The following is a 24088-nucleotide window of genomic DNA, read 5'->3' as shown; positions in this document are numbered from 1 at the left end:
TGATTGACTTTTCATTGTACATTTCCACATTTTAAAATTCTTCCCCAAAAGCATGTCATTTTTTTGTAATCATAAAAGAAAACATTATTTTTTTTAAATTCTTTTTTCAGTGTGGGGGAGGGATAAATTAGGAATTTGGGAGTAACATATACACACTACTATATATAAAATAGGTAAACAACAAGGACCTACTGTATGGCACAGGGAACTGTCCTCAATATTTTGTAATAACCTGTATGGGAAAGGAATCTGAAAAAGAATACATATATATATATGTATATATATATATATCTGAATCACTTTGCTGTACACCTGAAACTAATACAACATTGTACATCAACTATACTTCAACAAAAAAGAAAAAATCCCTTTTCTTGTGTTGTAGAAAGGCTAATAAAGAATCTAAATTTCTACTTCCCTTACACTTAGGGGTTATTTTATTTGAACACAATACAAATGAACAACACCTTAACCTGTTACCAGGAGGCCCTGCTGAGATAGTTTTTGATGCTGATTAGACAGACTTTCAGTTCCTTTATTTTCTTCTTGATCCACCCCGAAAAGTAGACAACAGGTTAAGCAACATAACCCAGTACTGCCTCTGGGCTGTTTGAGACGGGTAGAACGTTGAGTCCTGAGCTGTGGTGGCGAGGCCCCAGGCTGGAGCCCATGCTCTGGGAAACCAGTGACTTTCCTGACAGCTAAGCCATCAGGGCACCTCAAGGCAAGTCTAACCAAATGTCACAGGAATGAAAACTGGTGATGATCAGAGCTCTTTTGCTCCTTTAGCCCAACATCTTTTCAATTTTGTTCCATAGATAAAATACAAGTCTTTTTCTACTAAACTTCAAGAGGACAGGTCCCCGGTCTCATGTAATCACTCCTTCAGGTAGCAACTTTTGAACCCAGTTGTGTTCTATGAAACTGTTTGCCTAGTGGTTCAGAGCATAAGCTTTGAGTTAGACCCAGGTTGGTAGCACTAGCCTTAGACCAAGGCAGGAGGTGGAAAGGGACATGGGGATCCGCACCAGGTTCCACATTTTGGAAATCCCTGTTCTTGCCTCTGGGCGTCACATTGAGGAGTGTGCAGTTCAAGCGACACATTCCCCTGGAGCTTGTGTTCTATGCACCCATGCTGCCTATTAAGCCATCATCCGGGTGCCAGGGACCTTGGAATTTCCTGCTTCACAGCCGCAGCCTATTTTCAATCTGCTCAGGCCTCTTTCTTTCCAGGTCTGTTTTTCTGAAAGAGCATTGCGCCACTGGGGGTCACTTGTAGGCTGAAGAGGGGGCCAAGGGACAGCCATTTTTGGGGGTGTGGAGGGAGCTTGCCTGTGCAGACTGGCACAGAGGAATCATGAAGACTAAGAACGTTTAGCACCGTGTCTAGCATGCAGTGGATCCCCTGCAAATGTTATTTCTGATGTAGTCCTTTAGTACCTTATTACGTATTTTCTACTTTGAGAGAGAGATAATACAACCACGAGAATGCAAGCTTCTACAGGGGGACACCGGTTTAATTTTTGGTGTCCGAACTGGGATATTTTTTTCAGTAACTTGGCTATTGTTCTGGCCCAATTCCAATCCTCTCTATTCAAGCTAATTACATTCCTCCCCCACTGGATAAATTATTCTTCACTTCCCCCATAAAAATCATCATGTTATACTTGTGAAACAAAATAGCTTCTGTGTTCTACTGAACATGCAGAAAATGGTTGTATTTCAATACACAGTGTATTTCTCTGTGTGACTGATTTGAGGGCTGCATTGGAACTTATTACAGTGAGATGTGAGCTTAAGTCCCTGATGCTTCTGAATAATGATAGATCCCCTATTAAATGGAGCAATATCACAAGAAACATTCTCCTGGTGACTTAAGATGAGACAAAATTTTAAAGTATTATTTGGGTTGAGATTCAGCAGATGTGAGCTGTTGAGCTTACCTCTAAGTCATTGCATTCCCAAGCAAGGCCTTTACCTCATCACTTTAACTCTGTTTTCAATGCCAGAAGCCTGAGCGTTCATGAAACGGCTTACCAAGGGTTCTACATTCATCCCCAATATAGAAAAGATGTGATTTTAAGATAAAACTGGAGAGAAAAATATTGAAGGTTGTTAAGGAGTCACTATCCTTTTTTTCTCCCTTTCTCTAAGTTTAGCATCACTTAGGTCTAAAATCCCTTTTGGTGATTGATTTAGGGAAGTGAGTTTCATTTCTTGAGATCATAGAGCATGGCGTGGGTGGCAGCGACCAATAAAAGTGGCAAATTTTCATGAGGAAATAGTAGCTTTGGGCCCAAAGCATGGCTGGGAGCACAACCGGCTCCCTTTGAGGAATATTCCAAGAAATGTCATCCCTAGATCTAAACTATACTTGGTTTTTAACGACTTTGAGCAAGAGACAACTCTCACCAAGAGGGTTACCTTTTCCTGCATTGTTCCTGTTTGGGAGGGACCTTGTTGTTATGAATTGTTTGTGCAGCTGCTACAATGCCAGGCACGGTGCTGCCTTGCCCCTCTGTGCTCGCGGCAGTGGAGAAGGCGGTCAGCAACCTCTCCTGTACTTGAGGATTTACTGAATTAATGTTCCCGTGCAGGCTGAGGTAACTCAGATGTGTGACTTTTCCCTTCTAACTTTACTTTCTAAAATTTCAGTCTGAAATATTTTTATCATTCTAGATCTTTGCTGCTAAAGCAAAGGAGATAATTAATTACTTGGGTTTTTCAGGACCAAATAACTATTTGGGAAAGGAAGTACCTGAATAATGCAATGAAAAATAGCTATTCTGTTGGATTGATTCTCAAAAGTTATTTCAGTTATTGTCTTTGGTTTGTATCAATTGAAGTTTAATTTTTTACATGTATTCTTTTATTCATCCTTTAAAACGTTTATTTTTTAATTGAAGTATTGTTGACTTACTATAGTTTTAATTTTTTTTAAAAGTTATTACTCATAGATACAAAGAACAGATTGGTGGTTGTCAAGAGGTTGGGGGGTGGAGGATGAGAGAAATGGATGAAGGGGGTCAAAAGGTAAAAAGAAACAAATTTTAAATATAGATGAGAAAAAAAAGTTACTGCCTTAGTCTCTTCGCAAGAATTGGTGGTAGGGTTTACATTAGATTATCATCCCAATCATTGCTGTCATTTTGCATACTAGGTGTAGCCTTTCTCCAAACTGGACTCAAATTGGTGACTCCAGAATAGAATTCTGTACTACAATAAGGGTCTAATTGGTATGCTGTGTAGTGATGTTCTGCATCGTTTTGGAATGCTGTACCTTATTTCTCAAAGTGTGTCTCTCCATGGATGATAAACAGAGGACATGGAAGGAAAGTCTCTATTTTCAGTTTCTCCAGCAGATTGATGAGCTTGGCACATGGTCGATTTCATGCTTTAATAAAGAAAGAATTAAGAGTATTGACTAAACTGACTGATCAGTAATTTAGTTAAATAACCAGTGAGTTGCGAGCTAGTTAAAAGAACACCTTTTAATTTTGTAGTGACCACCTGAGCAAAACTTGTAGGTTTGATAGATACTAGAAAAATGAAATCAGAGGCAATATGAACACCATTTTGTAACTCTAGATAAGACATGTTGAAGTCAGATCTAGGTTTGCAGCATGAATTGGCCATTTCCTAGCCACGTGTCTTGGGACGAATTTCTTAACATTTTTAACTTCTCAGTGCCTAAATTTCCTCATCAGCAAAATGAGAACAATAGCCTTTGCAGTGCTATTGTGAGCATTATTGCTGTAGTGTGTATAAAGCACTTAGCATAATGCTTGGAACAAAATCAGTACTCAAGAAATAGAAACTATTATTTTTTATTAAGAAATCACTTTCTGTCCTACCTCATAATAAGTATGAGTATCTTATATGTACACTCCCTTTAAAAAATCTCTCCAAATTAAAAAAGACATAAACCTTTAGAGAAACTTGCATATTGAATTACTAGCCTTTGTTGAAGACTTCAAGATGGTGCAGCAGGAATTTGAAATTTCATTTAAGTTTGGTGAGCTTTGCTATACTGTGATGCATTAAAAAAAAGGGAGGAATAATTGTCTACTCAGAGCAAGCATCTCTTTCTGGTCCCCATAGTTCTCTTGTCACATTATTTTGGCTCAAAACTGTTATTTTTGATGGTTCCATTCTTTCAGTCAGTGTGATCTCTTATCAAGTCCTTTTCTGCTCCCATATCCACCACCATAATCAGCATTTAGATCACCTATGCTTTGACTATTGCAGGTGCGGCTGGAAGCCCTTCTCTCCCTAACTTCTGTCTATAATGGGTAGCATGACCTGGTTGCCAGGGATGAAATTGTAGCAGGAGGGCATGTGTTAAGCCTGTTTCAAGAGATGCTCTGGGCCCTCTTGCACTTGCAGATGCTTGCTCTCACCTCTCTGAGCTGCCCCTCTTAGACTCCTCTCACTGCAATCATCATGACAAGGGTAGGCTGAGGAGGCTTAAGAATTCTGAGACTTCTTGGCATCTTTTGGTCTACGTTCTAGTCCTGCCTCCAATTAGACAGAGTTCTCCACACAATCCGTCCATCTGGCTTCAAGCAAGAGATGTCATTCGTTAGGAGTCAAGACTCCGTAGTATTAAAGAAATGCTTTTGCTGGGCCTGGTCCTCTGTACACAGTTTCCCTCAGGAACTGCTCAGCATTGTGGTCAAAAATAGTATTTGAGGAATTTCCTTGGCGGTCGAGTGGTTAAGACTCTGCGCTTCCAATACAGGGGCTGCAGGTTCGGTTCCTGGTTGGGGAATTAAGATCCCACATGCCTCAGGGCATGGCCAAAAAGTAAAAAAATAAAAAGTATTTGAGGATTCTGGCTCCTGGCTCAAAGTCATCTCTTTTAAATTCAGGTATTCCTCCCTCCCCCAAAGTCTGCAAATAGATTTTCTGCCTTCATTTAGTTCTTTCATCAACTTTCCAGCCCAGTTTATTATTATCATTTTTTAAATATGACTTTCAGCTTATAAATGGCTTGCTGAAAAATGATCAATACCTGCCACTGATTAAAGGATAAAGACCCCCACTTCTGCATGGCATTCAAGGCATTTCCAAATCTGGCCACAAATTAACAATAAGACTAATAACAAAAATTGTCTGCACTTCTCCCGACTGTCCTTGTGAATAGCTGGCATGACGCCAAACTTTCTAACACCAACACCACCGCTGCTTCCACAACGACCACCTCCTCCACCACCTCTCTCCACCACCTCCACCTCCACCACCTCCTCCTCCACCACCTCATCACCACCACCACCTCCACCTTCACCTCCACCACCACCACCACCTCCACCACCACCTTCACCTCCACCACTTCCACCACCTCCACCACCACCACCACCAGCTTCACCACCATCACCACTACCCAGAGAGTGAAGCATTGCAAATGAAGGGCATGAACTCTCATGCTAGGCTGCCTGGATTCAAATTCCCTCTTATTTACCATCTCACTTTGTAAACTTTAGATAAGTTACTTTGTACTTCACTATTCTTATCTGCCAAATGGGGAAAATAATAGTGTGCATCTCATAGGATTGTTCAGGGGATCAAATTAATTAATGAATGTAAAGTACTTTAGATAACATCGTTGTATATTATTCAACTTAAAAGCTCATACCCTCATTGTAGGATAATTCTCCCCTACTTTGTCTATGTTCTTTATTAGGCACTCATTAGATGCTCTCTTTTGGTAGTAGTCAATTTAATTGCTTTCAGTAAATAGTGAACATACTCGGAATAGAATACCTCCAGTGTATGTGAGGGGTATAAAGATGAACAATGATACCAACATCTGTATCTCCATGACCAAGCTTTGCATATAGAATAGTACTAATTTCCAGGGAGGCCCTTGAGTATTCCTTCCAAATCTCATCCACTTTCATCCTCTTCATTATCGGTAAACTCCATTCAAACATTTTTCTTTAAATCAATAGTAATTATCAGCGTTGGTGATTCAATATATTTTCAAATTTCTTTTTCTCAGGAAAGCTTTCTTGAATTATAGATTTTGTATATTAGGAAAGGTAGCAGTCCAACTTCATTTTTTTATAATGTAAATATCCAGTTGTCCCAGCATCATTTTTTGAAAAGCCTATTCTTTCCCCCATTGAATTGACTTGGTACCTTATTGAAGATCTTGAGTGAAGATCTTAAATTGACTCTGAGTGTGTTTATTTCTGGATTCTTTATTCTATTTTATTGACTGATATTATTATGATTCTATATCTATTCTTATGCCATCACCACACTGTCAGGTTTAATGTAATTTTCTATTAAGCTTTGAAAGCAGGAAGGCTCCCATATTTGTTCTTTTATATTCCAGCTGTTTTTTTAAAATAAATTTATTTATTTTTGGCTGTGTTGGGTCTTCGTTGCTGCCTGTGAGCTTTCTCTCATTGCGGTGAGCGGGGGCTACTTTTTGTTGCCGTGCGTGGGCTTCTCGTTGCGGTGGCTTCTCTTGTTGCGGAGCATGGGCTTTAGGCGCATGGGCTTCAGTAATTGTGGCATGCGGGCTCAGTATTTGTGGCTCACGGGCTTAGTTGCTCCGCGGCATGTGGGATCTTCCCGGACCAGGGACCGAACCCATATCCCCTGCACTGGCAGGCGGATTCTTAATTACTGTACCACCAGGGTAGCCCCCCATATTTGTTCTTTATTCAATATTTATTTATTTATTTAGTCCACTTTGGGCTCATTGAATTTCCTTATGGATTTTTTTGTTTTGTTTTGTTTTTTGTTTGCCCCATGCAGCTTACAGTATCTTCCAGGGAGGGAACTTGTGCCCCCTGCTGTGGAAGCGCACTAATCATTGAACTGCCAGGAATTCCCCCTTAAGGATTTTTGAATCAGCTTGTCAACCTGCAAAGAAGCCAGCCGGGGTTTTGATTTACATGTTCTTCATTTCTTTGATCAGTGTTTTGTAGTTCTCAGAGTATACAATTTGGACTTTTTTGTTAAATTTTTCCCGAGAATATTATTCTTTTAATGTTATTGTAAATGGAGTTGTTTTCTTAATCTCATTTTCAAATAGTCCATTGCAAGTGTATAGAAATATAATTGATTTTTGCATATTGATTTGTATCTTGCAAACTTGCTCTAATTGTTTATTAGTTCTAATGGTTTTTAAGTGGATTCCTTAAGATTTTCTGTATCACGCTGCTGATCATGTCAGCAGCAATAAAGATAGTTTTACTTTATTTACAATCTGGATGCCTTTTAGTTCATTTTCTTGTCTGAGTGTCCTGGCTAGCCCCTCTACTACAATGTTGAATGGAAGTGGTGAGAGCAGATATCCTTGTCTTGTTTCTCATTTTAGAGGAAAACCATTCAGCCTTTCACCATTAAATATGGTATTAGCTGTGAGTTTTTCATAGATGCCCAGATTGGGCTGAGGAAATTCCCTTCTATTTCTAGTTTGTTGAGTCACCTAACTCCTGAAAGGTATCTGTTATGTTTACTTGCTCTTGCATCCCTTCTAGTTTAGTCTTTAAATCATATCATTTTTCTTTTACTTCTAATTCTTTCATAAGTCCTGTCACCTTTCTTTTCAAATTTTCTTTCCTCCGATCATTTCGTTTTTGAGTTTTTCCCAATTCCAATTTGTTATTCTTTATATCTTCTATCATTTTCTTCATGTAGGTGTTTTCTAAATATTAGGTTATACATGTTTTTGTGGTCATATCTTTTTGACACATATTTATTGCTTGTAGAGATGTTGTTTTGCTCCCCTGTCTTTCTCTCTCTCTCTCATTTCACCACTTTGTATGGGATTCTCTAATGTTTCCCTGTTGCTAATTCTCGAGGGAAATGAGTTTTCTATTATTTAGAGTGCTGGTGGTAGTTTTGGATATCTTTTCTAGTTTGATGACTCTCACGCTCACTGCTTCTGTTGCTGTCATGGCATTTATCTGGACCTTCCCTTTCCTTTGCTCCTGTTGCTCCTGACTGGCCAAATTGAATTCTATCCCAGCAATTTCTTCTCATTGCAGGGCTTTGTCTCGGGAGGGAGCTTTGATGAAACCCTCCAGCCTAACCACTCTCCCAGTTGGCTGTGGGGCCCCAGTTTGAGCTTGCTGGGCCTCTTCTATTCTCAGGGCTGCCAGATGCCTGCTGGCTTCCCTCTGCTTCCTCCTGTGCTAAGGATGACCACACACAGATCTTGTAGCTGTGGGTGCTCTGGCTTCTCATATTTTGAGGTTTGTGGAGGATACTTTGTCACTTAGTTTGCTTCACATGTTGCCCATGGGTTTTTGGGTTCTGGTATCATAGTTGCTCTGTTCTTTATAAGGGGATTCAAGGATATTTAAATACCATGCCTTCACCACTGCCATCTTCCCAGAATCCTTGTAAGCTATTTACAATCCTTTCTGATGTGATGTAGGCTATAAAACAAGTGATTAAATAAAATTTAAAGTTCTCCTTCACATACTTTATAAGCCTTTATGTTGCATGTAAATAATTCATATATACAGGTATATTCTAGTCGAAAGAGAAATATAGCTGTTTTTGCAGCTCCTGAGAAGCTACCTGCATATTAATTAGCTCTTTAAAGTCGGGGTTTTGGATTTTGCTCCTCCCTATTTCTAGGGAGGTCCACACCTCAAACATTTCAGAAAGATGAGAATCTGATATGATCCCAAGGCAGGGAGACAGCTTTCATTTCTTGTGTTTCCTTCACCCGTGTGCTTTCCTCACCTGTGTGTCCCTTGTGTCCATCTTCAATGGAAGTGGGGAATGGTGGTTTGGGATCATGCTGTAAATATCCTCAGGGGCCACTGGACAGTCTTTCCCAAGAGATCTAATAATCTTAATATCACAAATAAGACTTATCTGTGAATTTTCTATAAGCACCAGTGTTTCTTTCAATAGGTGTATCCCAACTGAGTAGTATACTTTGGTAATTCTACATGTGCATGTTGGGCAAGAATTAACCTTTGGGCTCCTACAGGCTATTATGCTTGCTCTGAGAAATGATTTTTGCAAATTGTTGCAACAGTCATATTGCAGTCACTCTGAGTCCAAGACTGGCGAATATTTTTCTATTGTTCTTCACATAAAAAGTCATTCTCAATAATTTTATTTGTGTATTTTCCTACTTTTAAATTAGCATGCGATTTTTCTCATTGATTTTGATCGGTTTCCATCTGACCACATTTCCAATTTTCCATGATCACTCAGAATTTAGAACATATTTCCCAAGGCACAGTAGAAAAGTTTTGGCCCCTAGGTATTGATAACTAGGCTTGTATTCAATCATTCATCCTACTAATGAAGTTACGAAATGATACTGAATCAGAGGTGTTCAATTTTCTAAATTTAATCATGTATATTTGCAATCTAACACCACACTGCTCTGTGAAACCCTTTAATAAAACAGTTGTGATGTAATTGTTAAGTCTACTTTTGGAATCTGTATAGATAGCACCATGATAAACATGTAATTGTTATTGCTCAATACTGTTGAAGGAAGAGAGGAAGGAAGGAAGGAGGGAAGGAAGGAAGGGGCCATTTACTCATATGTAGATGAGTACTAAGTGAAGGTATCTTGAAGTCCTTGCAAAAGTACATTAAAAAACAATTAAGACCTTATTTGTTATTCCTTTGCAGGAAAACACTAAGTGAAGATACACAATATTTCACTTACACAAACTACTTACGAATATTTTATGTTATACAAACAAATGATATATATATCAGAAAATACCCCTCTGCTCTGGGGAGTAGGGAGGAACAGAGAAAACTGGATTTTTTTCAAAAGAAAAGCTCAAGGGTTAAAATTGTGCTTTTATGGATTATTGTGTTTAGATTAAAAGTAAACGCTGATGGAAACTTTTTTTATGAGTGCTTCTTTACACTCACATCATTTACTATTTCCATTTAAGTGGACTATGCAGGTGTTCTTAAAGCTAACACATCATCAATTTTTAAAACATTTCTTGGGATTCTTTTATTTTATAGATTCTTTAGGATTTAAAAAAAAATTTGTTTTATAGCTCATCTATGAAGCTGAATTAAGCTGTAATTGCTGTGGCACATGGAAGTCTATCCCTGTCAGTAAAATTTCAATAAAAAGATAAGATTTTTATTTGCAATGACTTTTGTTTATTAAGCTTGTAGAAATAGAGTCAAACCTCAGGATACCGTGGTGTATTATTACGTGGATGTGGCCAAATAAGAATTTTATTTGATAAATTGATTTCACAATTTAGAAAGTTTGTTTGTTCCTCTCCCCAACATGAGCATCTTGTAGGGTTCCACCATAAATATATGTGAGTCTGTATTTAGATTTTTCAAAATGAAGGGTTTAAATGTAACCTTGCAGATTTTTGACTTGCTATTATATCATTTATTGCCCGATTCTCTTGCCACTTGACTCGATCACAGTACTATTTAGCAAACTAAACATTCAGCTCTATGGGCTTCTTTGCCAAATGTGGTGACTCTACAGTATTTTAGAGAATCTTTGGTACTGTAGGTGACCCATCTCTGGGTTTCCAGTGCAACTTGTACACATCTCCATCATAGCTCCTCTCAGACTGTGCTAGAACTGTGGCTACCGGTTTGTCTCTTGCCTCTTTGGAGCCAGTGACTAGTTTCTCCATTTCTATATCCCTTATACCTTAGACTATTGCTGGCATAGAGGAGGCACTCAATAAGTATATATCAAATGAAATATATATACTTTATGGGACATACTAGAACTTTTCTCCTGTTCTCAGTGACCTCAGTTCTCATTATTTTATAAAGTATGAAGAGTATTCCCTCTCTCCTGAACAGTTGAAGGCACTAAATTATAATTACAGATGGAAGAAAACACTTCATGGCTATTAGTAGACACACTATTTGATGGTCTTTGTACCAGTTACTCTTTGCAAACTGGCAAGCAGCATTTTTCATCAGTGTGCATCTTATGTACCGACAAGTCACTGTGATGACATTAGGAAGGTGATAGGGCTAGAAGAATGACTCAGCGATGAAACACAGACATTGCTATAGTGCGTATTTATTAACTAGAGAAAGTCACAAATGGGTGAAATGGTTGCTTTTTTCAGGCAGAGTTTACAATGATTTAATAATATGTTAGACTTGGATTATTGTATACTTTGTGGTCATAAAACAGGATGACCAAATTCATATCTGGGTACTTTTTGTTAGGTTATATCTAATAGTATAGCTGGAGATTTTTTTCTTTTATGCTTGTATTACTGGCATTTTCATTTTGAAACTTGGCTTTAGACACTTGAAGAGTGAGACATAATTGAAGTGACCACCTTAATAAGCACAGCTGCCCGTGACTGTGATGTATTTGTTGTGTCATATGAACGTGTGCTCCCCAAACACTGAACAATAATCTAGATAGTTTTCTCTGTTCATGAGTATAGAGAAACACAGATTGGACTTTTAATTTTTCTATTAATTAAATGTAGTTATACTTTACCAGTTCTATGTATTTTTTTCCTCTTCCTAGGAGTAACAAAAAAAGTGATGTATGCATTTTGACCCAGAAATTCCACCTTAGGGGATCTCTTCTGCCTATATAAAGGTACCTATGCATAAAGGCTTATGATTAAGAAAGTCCTCTGGAACATTGCTTGTAGTGGAGGCAAACTGCAAATATCCTGACTGCCCATCTATAGGGCAAAGTTTGAGTAAAATATGGTGCATCCATGCTATAGATCTATACATTTATAGACAAAATTTAAAATAAAAACATATTGTATACTGTATCCTTCTCTTTCTTTTTTATTTAAGATATATCTTTGGAATCCCTTCAGATTAATGCATATAGCTGTTTATTTTCTTTAATATGGATGTACCATATTCTATTCATTCATGAGGGTGATATTAGTGGGAGAGGATGGAGATTATTATTTTTCCTTATACATATCTTTGACTTATTATAATGAATGTATTGTTATTAAAAGTATCTAACAAAGTTAAAAATATCATAGCAAATGTTCATTCAAAGAGGCTAGGTTAAAGACAAGATGTTTGGAACTAACTCTCTGAATATGATAAGTATTCAAGATAATTAAACAGTTTGAGGACATATTTCAGATGTGAACGCAAAGTAATGAGTATGCTTTCTGTTTTTAGTTTTCAGAAACTAAATTCAAAGTTGTTTCTAAAAGGACAGTTTCACAGGCTTTTAGGTAAATACAGTTGCATTGGAATAACCATGTTTCCCAGGATTAAGGAAAATAATAATTTGGCTATTTAAGTTCTGACATTTAAAAAAAAGTCAGTCTCAAAACTTTATGGGGCTTCCCTGGTGGCGCAGTGATTGAGCGTCCGCCTGCCGATGCAGGGGACACGGGTTCGTGTCCCGGTCCAGGAAGATCCCACATGCTTGCGTACCGCAAAAAAAAAAAAACAAAAAAACTTTATGGTCACATTTACTGTGTATTTGCATATAAGGATGGATGTAGAGAGTGATCTTGGTATATGAGAATTGAGCATCAGAAAAAGGAGAATGAATCTAAACATGGAATATGGACCAGTAAAAGCCACAGGCTTAACAGCTAAAATTTGCTCTAACTTATTCTCTTCCATTCTTTGTTCATTTTGTTAATACATCTTTTCACAGTCGTTTTTATTACTTTGGTTGCATAGTCTTATGATTTTTCACTATTCAGATGTCATTTTGAAAATCATATTTACATATTTTCCCTTGTCAGGCTGCCCTTGGGAGACAAGCATTTTAAGTGTTACAAGGAGGTGCTGTTACTGTTACAGAGGATAAAAGGACTTGGTGGGAACAGTAGCCCCATACATGAGAAAAAAATGTTACACGGTTCCAGAGGCACCGTAACAAGGGTGGAGGGTACGTAAATGGTCTCAGGGCACCAGGTTAGTGCAGATAATAGAAGGAAGCGTGTGAACCCAAGTTCACTCTGTGGGTGTAAACTGGAAAATACAGAGGAATCTGCAGCATGGTGTGCTAGGAGCAGAACAGGGCACAAACGTATCCTGTGACCTGGTTATCTACAGAACATTGGGACTGGGTCCAGCTACTTTGATCCTCTAGAGAAGCAAGGCCGCTTCCTCGTGTAAAGCTAATTTGGTAGAGTTCACGGGGAGTACAGAGTTGGGTCCTGAAGCAGGCTGCCCGAGTGACCTCACTGCAGGGCACACAAGGGTTGGGGTGCCTGCCGTTCTCCTAATCAGACATCCTTGATATTGCTTGTCTGGTGTTGTTTCTTCCTGAGATGCAATTTTCTCACTCCCAGAACAATTCTAAGGCTGATAATACAAATAACACGAATAATACACTGTGTTCTGATAATTTAGGGGGTTCTCTTGCTGTCTCTGATTTCAGGATATAAGCAGGAATCCTCGTTCAAACAATAGTCCTCTGTCCCTCCCCACAGATGGTACTGTGGTTGGAAATCTTTACAGCATTCCAGAGGAACCACTGTGTCTTGGATGCATCATTATACCAAGGCCCAGGAGCTATGGAACATATTACCTTAAAGGCCTGCCTTACGCTGCCTTGGCACTTGCAAAAATGGTCTTCACGCCGAGTCCCAGAGTGTGCCTTACGAAGTAATAACTTACGTTACCAACAGCCGTTATGACCTCAGTGAGAGATTCATGCACCCAAGAGCAGCTACATGTTACTGTCAGTTAATTAGTGTGGGTATTCATTAAAAGTGGGAGTGAGAGCCCGGAAATGATCCATTACTCATTGAGAATGGAGTCCTGGCACAGCATAAAAGCCCTCCAAGTAACCACTGAAAGCAAGAACTAGGAATCAGGATAGAGATCGACGAACTGGTTACTTGGTCATAGTTCTTTACGACATGAATGCACACTCACACAAAAACACACACACTCTTACACTGAGCCCTCACTTGCACATTCACGTGTGCATTTTCATTAGCTCTGATAGTTCAGGCTGTGGGTTGAATTGTGTCTCCACCAAAAAAAAAGATATGTTGAAGTCTTAACTCTCAATGTTTGTGAATGGGCACTTATTTGGAAATACTGTAGGGTCTTTGCAGATGTAGAGTTAAGATGAGGTCATACTCGAATTGAGTGGGCCCTAATCCAATATGACTAGTGTCCTTATAAAAAGAGAAAACAGAGACCTAGGGAGGAAAATATCATGAAGACACAGAGACATACAGACACAGAGGCAGACAATGGAGTTAGGTTGCCACAAGCCAAGGAATGCCTGGGGCTACAAGAGGCAAGGAAAGATCCTGCCCTAGAGGATTTGGAGGAATCATGGCCCTGCCAACACCTTAATTTCAGACTTCTAGTGTCCAGAATTGTGAGACAAATTTCTGTTGTTTTAAATCGCCAGTTCGTGGTATTTTGTTATGAAAACCCTAGGAAACTAGTATAGTTTACTTCTAGGAAATGGACATCCTCACACTTATGGCACTTCATGTTATGCATCTTCTGACACATTTTCATACTCGTGTTATGTCTCACTTAAAACAATTCAAACTTAAACACAATAAACTCAGCCATTCCTACTCCAATCAATTCATGTCAGGCCGTCCTGTCTGGAATAAAATGAAAGATGAGTCAGAATTGCAAGGTGGGCAACTGCTACTTTGTGCTCTGCTTTGGAAGTAAGGAAAACATACTGCTTTATCATTCTTCAACTCAGAAAACAGTTGTGATATAATTATAATAAAAATCTTTCTTTAGGATATATTTATTCCATGACTAATCTAGTTTTGGAATCCCAATAAACTTGCCCATAAAGGAAGAAGTCATTTGAGGAGTTTTTAACGGGGTAACTTTTAACCAGTTTGAAATTCTGACAGAAAAGTGTTGTGAATGTTCACAGTAAATTTAAAATCCACGATTTTCCTCTTTCCTGTTTTTTTTTTTTTTTTTACTAAGGCTTAAATAAAAAAGCTTTCCAAATGGACATTTATTTTGCTTCTTTAACATAATCTGTACAATTTGCCTTCATACCTACTTACTACTTGCAATGGTCACGTTAGCTTATATTTGTGTGTTAGATTCTATGGCAAGTATAAATAATACAAGGTGGGTTTTTTTTGTTTTTTTTTTTGCGGTACGCGGGCCTCTCACTGTTGTGGCCTCTCCCGTTGCGGAGCACGGGCTCCGGACGCGCAGGCTCAGCGGCCGCGGCTCACGGGCCCAGCCGCTCCGTGGCATGTGGGATCCTCCCAGACCGGGGCACGAACCCGTGTCCCCCGCATCGGCAGGCGGACTCTCAACCACTGCGCCACCAGGGAAGCCCTTAAATACATTTATTAAAAAAAAGAGAAAGATCTGACATGCTGTGAGGTGCGGCCAAAAAGTAAAATAAAGGAGTAAGGAGCCAAAAGAAATATGGTGAGCAGGAGGTGTAAATTGCAGAACACTGGTTATAGCCTATGAACACTTTGATGTCAAGAACCACCTTGTACGGCTTCCCTGGTGGCGCAGTGGTTGAGAGTCCGCCTGCCGATACAGGGGACACGGGTTAGTGTCCTGGTCTGGGAAGATCCCACATGCCGCGGAGCGGCTAGTCCCATGAGCCATGGCCGCTAAGCCTGCGCGTCCGGAGCCTGTGCCCCGCAATGGGAGAGGCCACAACAGTGAGAGGCCCACGTACCGCAAATAAATAAAAAAATAAATAAAATAAATGTATTTTATTTATTTATTTTTGGCTGCATTGGGTCTTCATTGCTGCGTGGGCTTTCTCTAGTTGCAATGAGCGGAGGCTACTCTGCATTGTTAAAAATAAATAAAATAAATGTATTTATTTAATTAATTAATTTATTTATTTTTGGCTGCATTGGGTCTTCGTTGCTGCGTGGGCTTTCTCTAGTTGCAATAAGAGGAGGCTACTCTGCATTGTGGTGTGAGGGATTCTCATTTCGGTGGCTTCCCTTGTTGCAGAGCACGGGCTCTAGGCACGTGGGCTTCAGTAGTTGTGGCTCACGGGCTCTAGAGCGCAGGCTCAGTAGTTATGGCGCACAGGCTTAGCTGCTCCGTGGCATGTGGGATCTTCCTGGATCAGGGCTTGAACCCATTCCCCTGCATTGGCAGGCGATTGCCAACCACTGTGCTACCAGGGAAGTCCGGTATGTGGGAATCTTAGTTCCCCAACCTGGGATCTTAGTCCTAGACCTGGGACTGAACCCACGTCCCTTGTAGTGGAAGCGTCAAGTCTTAACTTCTGGACTGCCAGGGGAGTCCCTGAGCTTCCTACTCCTAATTCCAACTGTCTACTTCCACATCTCCTCTTAGATATCTTAAAGGCATTCAGACTCAACATACAGAAAACCAAACTTTTGATATTTTTTGCCACTTTAATTCTCTTTCATACTCTCTTTCTCCATAAGCAGTGCCACCATCCATACAAGTAGGCACGCAAGTCAAAAACCTGAGCTTCAGGCCTAATGTCACAATCTTTCCCCACCTTCCATCACTCTACCTTTACTGAATTGAACACCACCATTTATGTTACCTCCTTATTGTCTCTGGAATCGTCCCAATTTCTCATTATCCTCCACCACTTGTTTAGACCATGCTCCCATGATCTTTCCTCTAGATTACTGCAGCAACATCCTAATGGCAGGAAGGATAAGAGCCACACTGCCCACACCTCAGCCTCTTCTTTACACTGCAGGCAAAGGGATCTTTTTAGAAGGCAAATCTTAAGATGGCATCTACCTGCTAAAATGCACAGTGGTTCCCAAAGCTTTCATAGTAAAGCTGGGAATCCTTAACTTGGTCTAGAAGCTCTGCATACCTCTCTCAGTCTGAGTTCACACTGCTCTCCTCTGTCCTTGCACGCTGAACAGGGTCCCTTCTTATGCTGTAACAAATGCTCCGTGTTCCTCCCAACTCCAGGTCTCTACACCTGTTATTTCTTCTGTCTCCTCCCCAAATTCTTCCTGTTAATTACCACTCATCATTCAGGATTCTGCTCAAACAACACTCTTTCAGGCAAGTCTTTCCTGATATCATAGAACAGATCAGGGCCCCTGAGAGTATGTTTATTGATTCTCTCATTCATTCAACAGTTATCGAGCATCAGGGTATGCCAGGCACTCTTCTTGGTAAGTGAGCTATATCACTGGACATGAAGACAAGACCTCTGCTCACATGAGCTTACGATATAGTTGGAGGAGGAAATAATGCACAAATAAATGAACAAGGAGCCACCAGGAGGTGATAAGCTCAATGATAGAAATAGTGGGTGAGGCATTAGACCTCTCTGAGAAGGTGACATCTAGACTTAGATCTGAGTGTCAAGAAGGAGCCCATCGTATGAAAGTCCAAGGGAAGAACATTTCCAGCAGAGGTTCTAGTGGTGGAAGGAAGGCTCTAGAGAGTAGAAAGATGGTAGAATGCAAAAGTGAAGGGGATAAGGTTCTGTAGAAGAGATCTCCAGGGGCAGGATTCTGCAGGTCAGGGTAAGGTGTTTGAATGATATTCAAAGTACAATGAGAAGGTACTAAAGTGCTTTAAGCAGAGAAAGGATTTGCCCTTATTACATATCCAAAAGATCACTCTGGCTGCTGTGTGTGAAGGATTTTAGGTGTCCAAGTGTCTAAGTACAGCTATCAGACAGGGGCTACTGCAGTATGCCAGGTGGCTTGGACTGGGAGAGCAGCCATGGGGTTGGAGGAAGACAGACAAATAGAGGATGTCAGCTGGAAGCAGAAATAAGAAAAATTACTGTCAGATTGGATATAGGAGATAAAGGGAAAAGAAGACTCAGGGATGATTTATTGAGCAACGAGGTGAATGGTGGTAGCAATTATTGAGATAGGGGATGCTGAGTAAGAGCAGGTTTGGAGATGGGGAAAGCAAGAGCTCTGTTTTAAGCATGTCAAATTTGAGATATATGTTAGATGGTCAACTGGATGTATCAGGTAGGCTGTGGCTTCTAAGAATCTGGAATCCCAGTGACAGGTGACGTCTGGAGTCACAAATTGGAAAACCATCAGCATATAGATACTATGAAAGCCATAAGCCTAGAAAGAACAGTGAAGAGAGACCAAGATTGAGCCTTGGGACATTCAGGGTGGAGTTGAGGACAAGGGACTAGGAAAGAATGCTAAAAGGAGCAGCCAGTGAAAGAGGACAAACAAAGGGTGTACTGTCAAGACGGCCAAGAGTAAAAATGATCCCATCAATTTAATTCTGCATAGGGTGTTCTGTTACTGTTACACGTTCACCAAAAAAAAAAAAAAATTCTAAACAACCCTTCTTTAATATATTTGACAAAAATATGAATCCTGCTTCAGCTATCAAAATTAAGTTTATTTCTCCTACCAAGAGGAGAAATCTCTCCCTTTGAGTAACAAATCTCATTCTTCTTAGTAAATGCACATAGTATTAGATTTTCCCCTGGCTCCCAGCCTGAGTTCTGGTTAATTCCTTCCTCTTTTCTTTTTAGATTTCAAACACTGATCAGGTAAAAGGTGACTTTAAAACATCTGAAAATAACAAATTTATGTCTGAGGATCACGGTCAAATATATTCACAAGAACATGTGGACACATCAAACGTGGAAAGTAGAAGCTGGGACACCCGGTATGTAGTTGATAATTTTATACCTTTCCACTGAATATGTATGTGTCTGTAGTTTAAAAAGCCCAGGAATCTTCAAAAGAAATGAAGTTTGGGAGAGCAGGGAGCAAGGGGAGATAATTAAAAGATAAATAATTTGTGTTATCAAGGTGTTTTCAACCCTGGGGTATGTGTTTTGCACGAACTGGTGTGTGTGTGTCAAGCTCCAGCACGCTCATTTGGGGTAGCAGAGGTTTGCCTCAAAACATGCATCAAAACACAGGCTGCATTCCATTGCCACAGCCCGATATCAAGATTGCCCAGAATTACATCTTTAGGCCATTAGACATCTCATGCAAAGCCATCAAGGCTTTCAGCTTTCCCCGGGGACCCCTTGAGAGGAATTTCTGCCGAGAGCCGGCAACTCAGACCCGATGCCTGTCAAGAATGAACCGTGGTACAAGCTTCAGGGAGGGCTTCCGTTGTCAAAACAATAATAGCTGTAATTTTCTCTCCCTCTATTTACAGGAAACAAACTCTTCCTTCCTGTCCTCTATTTTCTGTAGCAGAAAATAGACAAGCCTAGCAGATGTCCAGGGATGGCGGAGGAGTACGCTGGGGGGCAGCTTCCTTGGAGAGAAAACAAGCGCTCAACGGAGACTTGCGGGTGGGGCGTGAGGGGTGAGGGGTGAAGGGAAGAGGGGGGCAGGAAGGTGGTGCAGTATTGCATCCTGATTCCTAATGCGGGCAGCACCCCTTGCCTTCTTTCTCTCCCTCCATCTGCCTTTGTCTCTTTCCAGTTCTTTCCTACCACTGCGAGACCTATGAACTAAATATGGCCACGGAAATCTCCAACCGTCGCAGTATTTTTATTTTTATTTTATTTTTTTCAGTCACAGTATTTTTAAACTCTTGTGGCCTCCTGTTTGCAGACTCATGTGACTCACATGAACTAGATCCCGAGAGTTTCTCATGGGAATCCAGGATGCTTTGCTGGCTGGGGTTGCTTGTGTTTTGGGCCCTTGTTAATGTAGCCCTTGGGGTTTCATTTCACATCTTCAAGACTTGGGAAGCAGCAGACCCTTTGGATGCACCAAGAATGTGCCAGGGAGGCTATCTTCACGGTGCCTCGCAAGGACGGCCACCCTGGGCCTGTGAAGAATTGCTGGCTGCGTGGATCGGCCAGCTCGGGCCAAGGGCTGAACTGCAGGGCATCTTAATGCAAACTTGGGCGCTAGCAAGAAAGATTTAGCTCTCACAAGTTTCTAAGGGCCCTTTCATGTGGAAGTCCTTGTTGTCGTTGTGTTTTGTTTGGCTGTCCTTGTGTATTATCCAGCTTTAGTCAAGATATTCTGTAAATATGTGCCCCCATCCCTTCCCTTCAGCATTGCTCTTCCCAGTAACTGGTTATTTCTCTTTCTGATGCTCTTGCTGAGGTTCTTTTCTCCTCTGAAAAAAATGTTTCAAAATGTCCTGGAATAGAAAATATTTTCTTTTATTTGAGAAATATCTTTATTTTCAAGTAATTTCTTCACAAGAATTAAAGCTCATTTGAGGTTAAAATGAAAATAGGGGGACCACTCACATATTTACTGAGAAAAATTACCTTTAAAACAATAACAGAGGGGGCTTCCCTGGTGGCGCAGTGGTTGAGAATCCGCCTGCCGATGCAGGGTACATGGGTTCGAGCTCCGGTCCAGGAAGATCCTACATGCCGCGGAGCAACTAAGCCCGTGCACCACAACTACTGAGCCTGTGCTCTAGAGCCCACGAGGCACAACTACTGAGCCCACGTGCCACAACTACTGAAGCCCACGCACCTAGAGCCTGTGCTCCGCAACGAGAGGCCACCGCAATGAGAAACCCGCGCACCGCAACAAAGAATAGCCTCCACTTGCCGCAACTAGAGAGCCCGTGCACAGCAACAAAGATGCAACACAGCCAAAAATAAATAAATAAATTTATTAAAAAAAAATAATAGAAAAATGAAATTGTCACTGGGTGTAGTTTCTTGCAGGAATACTGAGTGTAGTTAGTTATCTAAGCTATGCATGATGTAACTCTAGGTGTCACCATTCACACTATAGATTTAATTTAATATCATGACTTCCTAGCAAGTGTCAGTGAAATTTGTGGAAGAGGGATGTTTTTTGTTGGTCTGTTTGTTTTGTACAAAGGGACCATAATGGACCAGCAGTATCCTCTTTTTTTCATATTGCACTTTACCTATTATAATCATTACTATTTACCAAGGACTAGCAGACATTAGTTTAAGCATGTATTATGCTGGTAATCTAGCTCTGGAAAGAAAAAAAAAAAGCCCTGAACTGCAGTGTTTGTCGATTTCCATAGTGTAAATATTCCCTCCACAGCATAGTTCAAGCTGCCAAAGTTCTTGAAAGTGAATATGGAATAGAGAAATGATCACAATTGGCTTTCCTGAGCCAGTACAAGTCAGCTCCAGGATACCGATGGTACTAAGTATTAACTGGTACCAACTGCTTTGAGTATTAACAAGCGTTAGTTACTCTATCGAGTGATACTATTATCACACACTCTCATACCGATAAGGAAACTGAGGCATGGGGAAGTTATGTTCCTTTGCCAAAAGTGACAAAACCAGTAAGCAGTGGAGCCAGGCTTTGAGCCCAGGCAGCCTAACACCGGAGTCCACACACTTAACCCCTGTACCATTCTGCAGGCTGTCGTGTGGGTGTTCAGTAAATGATTTCTGAATGATGAAATATTGATTTCAAGAAGTGTATACTCCTTTAGGTATTGTATCAGTCAGAGTTCCACCAGAGAAAGAACCAGTACTATATATGTATATACATATGTTAAGAGATTTCTTGCAGTGAATTGGCTTACGTGATTGTGAGGGCTGGATAGGCAAGTCAGAAATCTGCAGGGCAGGTCATCAGGAAGGGCAGGCTAGAAACTCTGGGGCAGGAGCTGAGACTGTAGTCCACAGGTAGACTGTCTTCTTCAGGGAAACATCAGTTCTTCTTTTAAGGCCTTGCAAATGGTTGGATCAGAAGCGCTCAGATTATCTAGGATAATCTTCCTTACGTAAAGCAAACTGATTATAGACTTTAATCACACCAAAAAAAAATCTTCACAGCAATGTCTATGTGTTTGAATAACTGGGGACTATGGCCTAGCTAAACTGACACATAAGGTATTAAGACTTGAATTGTGTTCCGCCCATAAGTAATGTTGAAGTTCTAACCCATGGTATCTGTGAAAGTGACCTTACTTGGAAACAGCATCTTTGCAGATGTGATCAAGTTAAGATGAGGTCATACTGGAGTAGGGTGACCTTTAATTGGATATGACTGGTGTCCTTATAAGAGGGGGATGGAAGTTGGACACAGACACACAGGAAGAATGCCATATGGCAATGGAGTCAGAGATTGCAGTGATGTATTTACAAGCCAAGGAATGTCAAGGATTACTGGAAACCAGAAGTTAGGAAGAAGCAAAGAAGGATCCTTCACTGACACCTTCAGCAAGAGCGTGGCCCTGCCAACACCCTGATTTTGATCTTCTAACCTCCAGAACTGTGAGACAATGAATTTCTGTTGTTTTAAGCCAGTTTGTGGTATTTTTTATGGCAGCCCAAGGAAACTAAGCAGAGAATCTTAAACATAACACTAAATCATAATAAATTTAAATAATGTCTACATCACCAACATTTAAAACTTCACTTCTATTAAAAAAGTAGTACATTTACCATGATTTTCTCGTGGTCTCCTCAGCAGGCATCCTTGTGGATCCTTTCAAGTTTGGCGTGTGTCTATAAACTAATTTGAATAGCTTTTATTTAATCAAATGTAGGCAGGAATTTACACACATTCCTATCAAAGCAATCACTTAAAATATTTTACTAAAGCCAGTGTGATTGATATTGTAAAAGCATCTTTTGTAGTGCATTGAAGTAAATATTTATGGATGAATGGGGAATACATTCATTTATTGCTTTCAGGGCCAGTTATTCTTTGGATTTCTATTAGTGTTAACAATTCTTTTAGACTAAATAGGATTTTGGGGGATAGTTACAATCAGTGTCAGATGTGATGGAAAATTAAAATAGGTTTGATTACTTCTTGCCTGTAGCCTATAAACTGTCTTCCCAAACAGAAGAACCAAGAATATTTTCAGCAATCTCAGAGTAGCATTAGAATAAGTTTTAGAAATGTCTCACAAGGGGACAGCTTTGAAAGTCAACAGTTCTTTTGATATGTAAATTTAGCATAGCAGTTTGTGCTTTTTTTTTTTTCAGTTCATCCTGCAATTTTATAATCACATCTATAATGTCATTGCAGCAGGCCAAATGAATTATCAGACTATTTGATGTGATCCAGTTAAAGACATTTTACCTAGAGAGTTCTATATGGTTGTGCAAGACTGAATTAGACTAATTCCAAATCTCCAGATTCATTCACACACAGACGTTAATTGTAACATTGGAATTCTTTCCATGTATATAGCAACTGAATTTCCATCCTATATATTTGATGCCTTCCACTATATATAATCAGCTTTATTGAGTACTTGCTGCTATCATCCCCCTTTATTACATAAGACAAATAAGCACAGCTAGGTGAAGTAACTTTCCCTGATCACACAGCTAGTAAATGGCAGATCTAGGATTTGATCCTAGGCGTCTGACTTAACCTTCTTGGTTATGTGAATAGCGTGAAAATCACATTCAGCAAAATTTAAAACACTGCATGTGTTCGTTTAAAGATAGTTTTCAGCCGTTAGCCTTAAACCTATAATGGTTATGGAGACATTAGTTGGTGGGTAAAGTGTATATAAGTTGGAAAAAGTGAAAACAGCTTCACATACTCCTCAATATTTCATCTTAACTGAGTGCCTAGTAGGTGCTGCCTGCAACTACAGTAACACGTTGGATCAAGGCCAAGCGCAGCAGCAAATTGCTAGGTCATATTCTGAAGAGGTGCTGCCTCCCACTGAGGCTCCTGGATGGGATAATTTCAGGGCACCAAGTATCCTTTATAGGCGGCAATGCAGGGCCCTGTAGGCTTAGTCTGTGTGGATGGCACCCGGGTACCCTTTCTCCAGCTAAGTCTTCTTGGACTCATGACTCATTCACTGTGTTCAGAAGGAAGTTAGTTAAGCTGCAGGACTACTGAAGAAATGGTTCCTTTATATATTGAGGTACGTTGTGGTCACAGACACGATGTGGTCACAGACATGGTCTGGTAATCATTTCTGTTTGTATGTTTCTTTGATTCAGGAGATCAGGTTATCAAACATTTTATTTCAGAAAAGGAGGGGTAAAAGAAAGCCATGGCAAATATCTACAATCTGTCTTATTTTTAGAATATTAGACATTTAGCTGACTCTCCATATTTGATCCCTTATTATCTTATTTGCTTCAGAAACATACCACAGCACAGGGATGATACTAGAAACACTTGGACATATTTCAAATTGAATTATCATCATTCCTTTTATTTGAATACACCATGAGAAAACTAAGCTCCAAAATGCTCCTCCTGGGTATGCCTTGACAAAGGGCATTCTTGTTTCCCTGCAGCCAAGAGGC

The sequence above is a fragment of the Neophocaena asiaeorientalis genome, unplaced genomic scaffold, assembly GCF_003031525.2.
Source record: "Neophocaena asiaeorientalis asiaeorientalis breed wild unplaced genomic scaffold, Neophocaena_asiaeorientalis_V1.1 scaffold5, whole genome shotgun sequence".
Taxonomy (NCBI): Eukaryota; Metazoa; Chordata; class Mammalia; order Artiodactyla; family Phocoenidae; genus Neophocaena; species Neophocaena asiaeorientalis.
The sequence above is the reverse complement of the archived record's forward strand: the minus strand, read 5'-3'. Positions refer to the sequence as shown.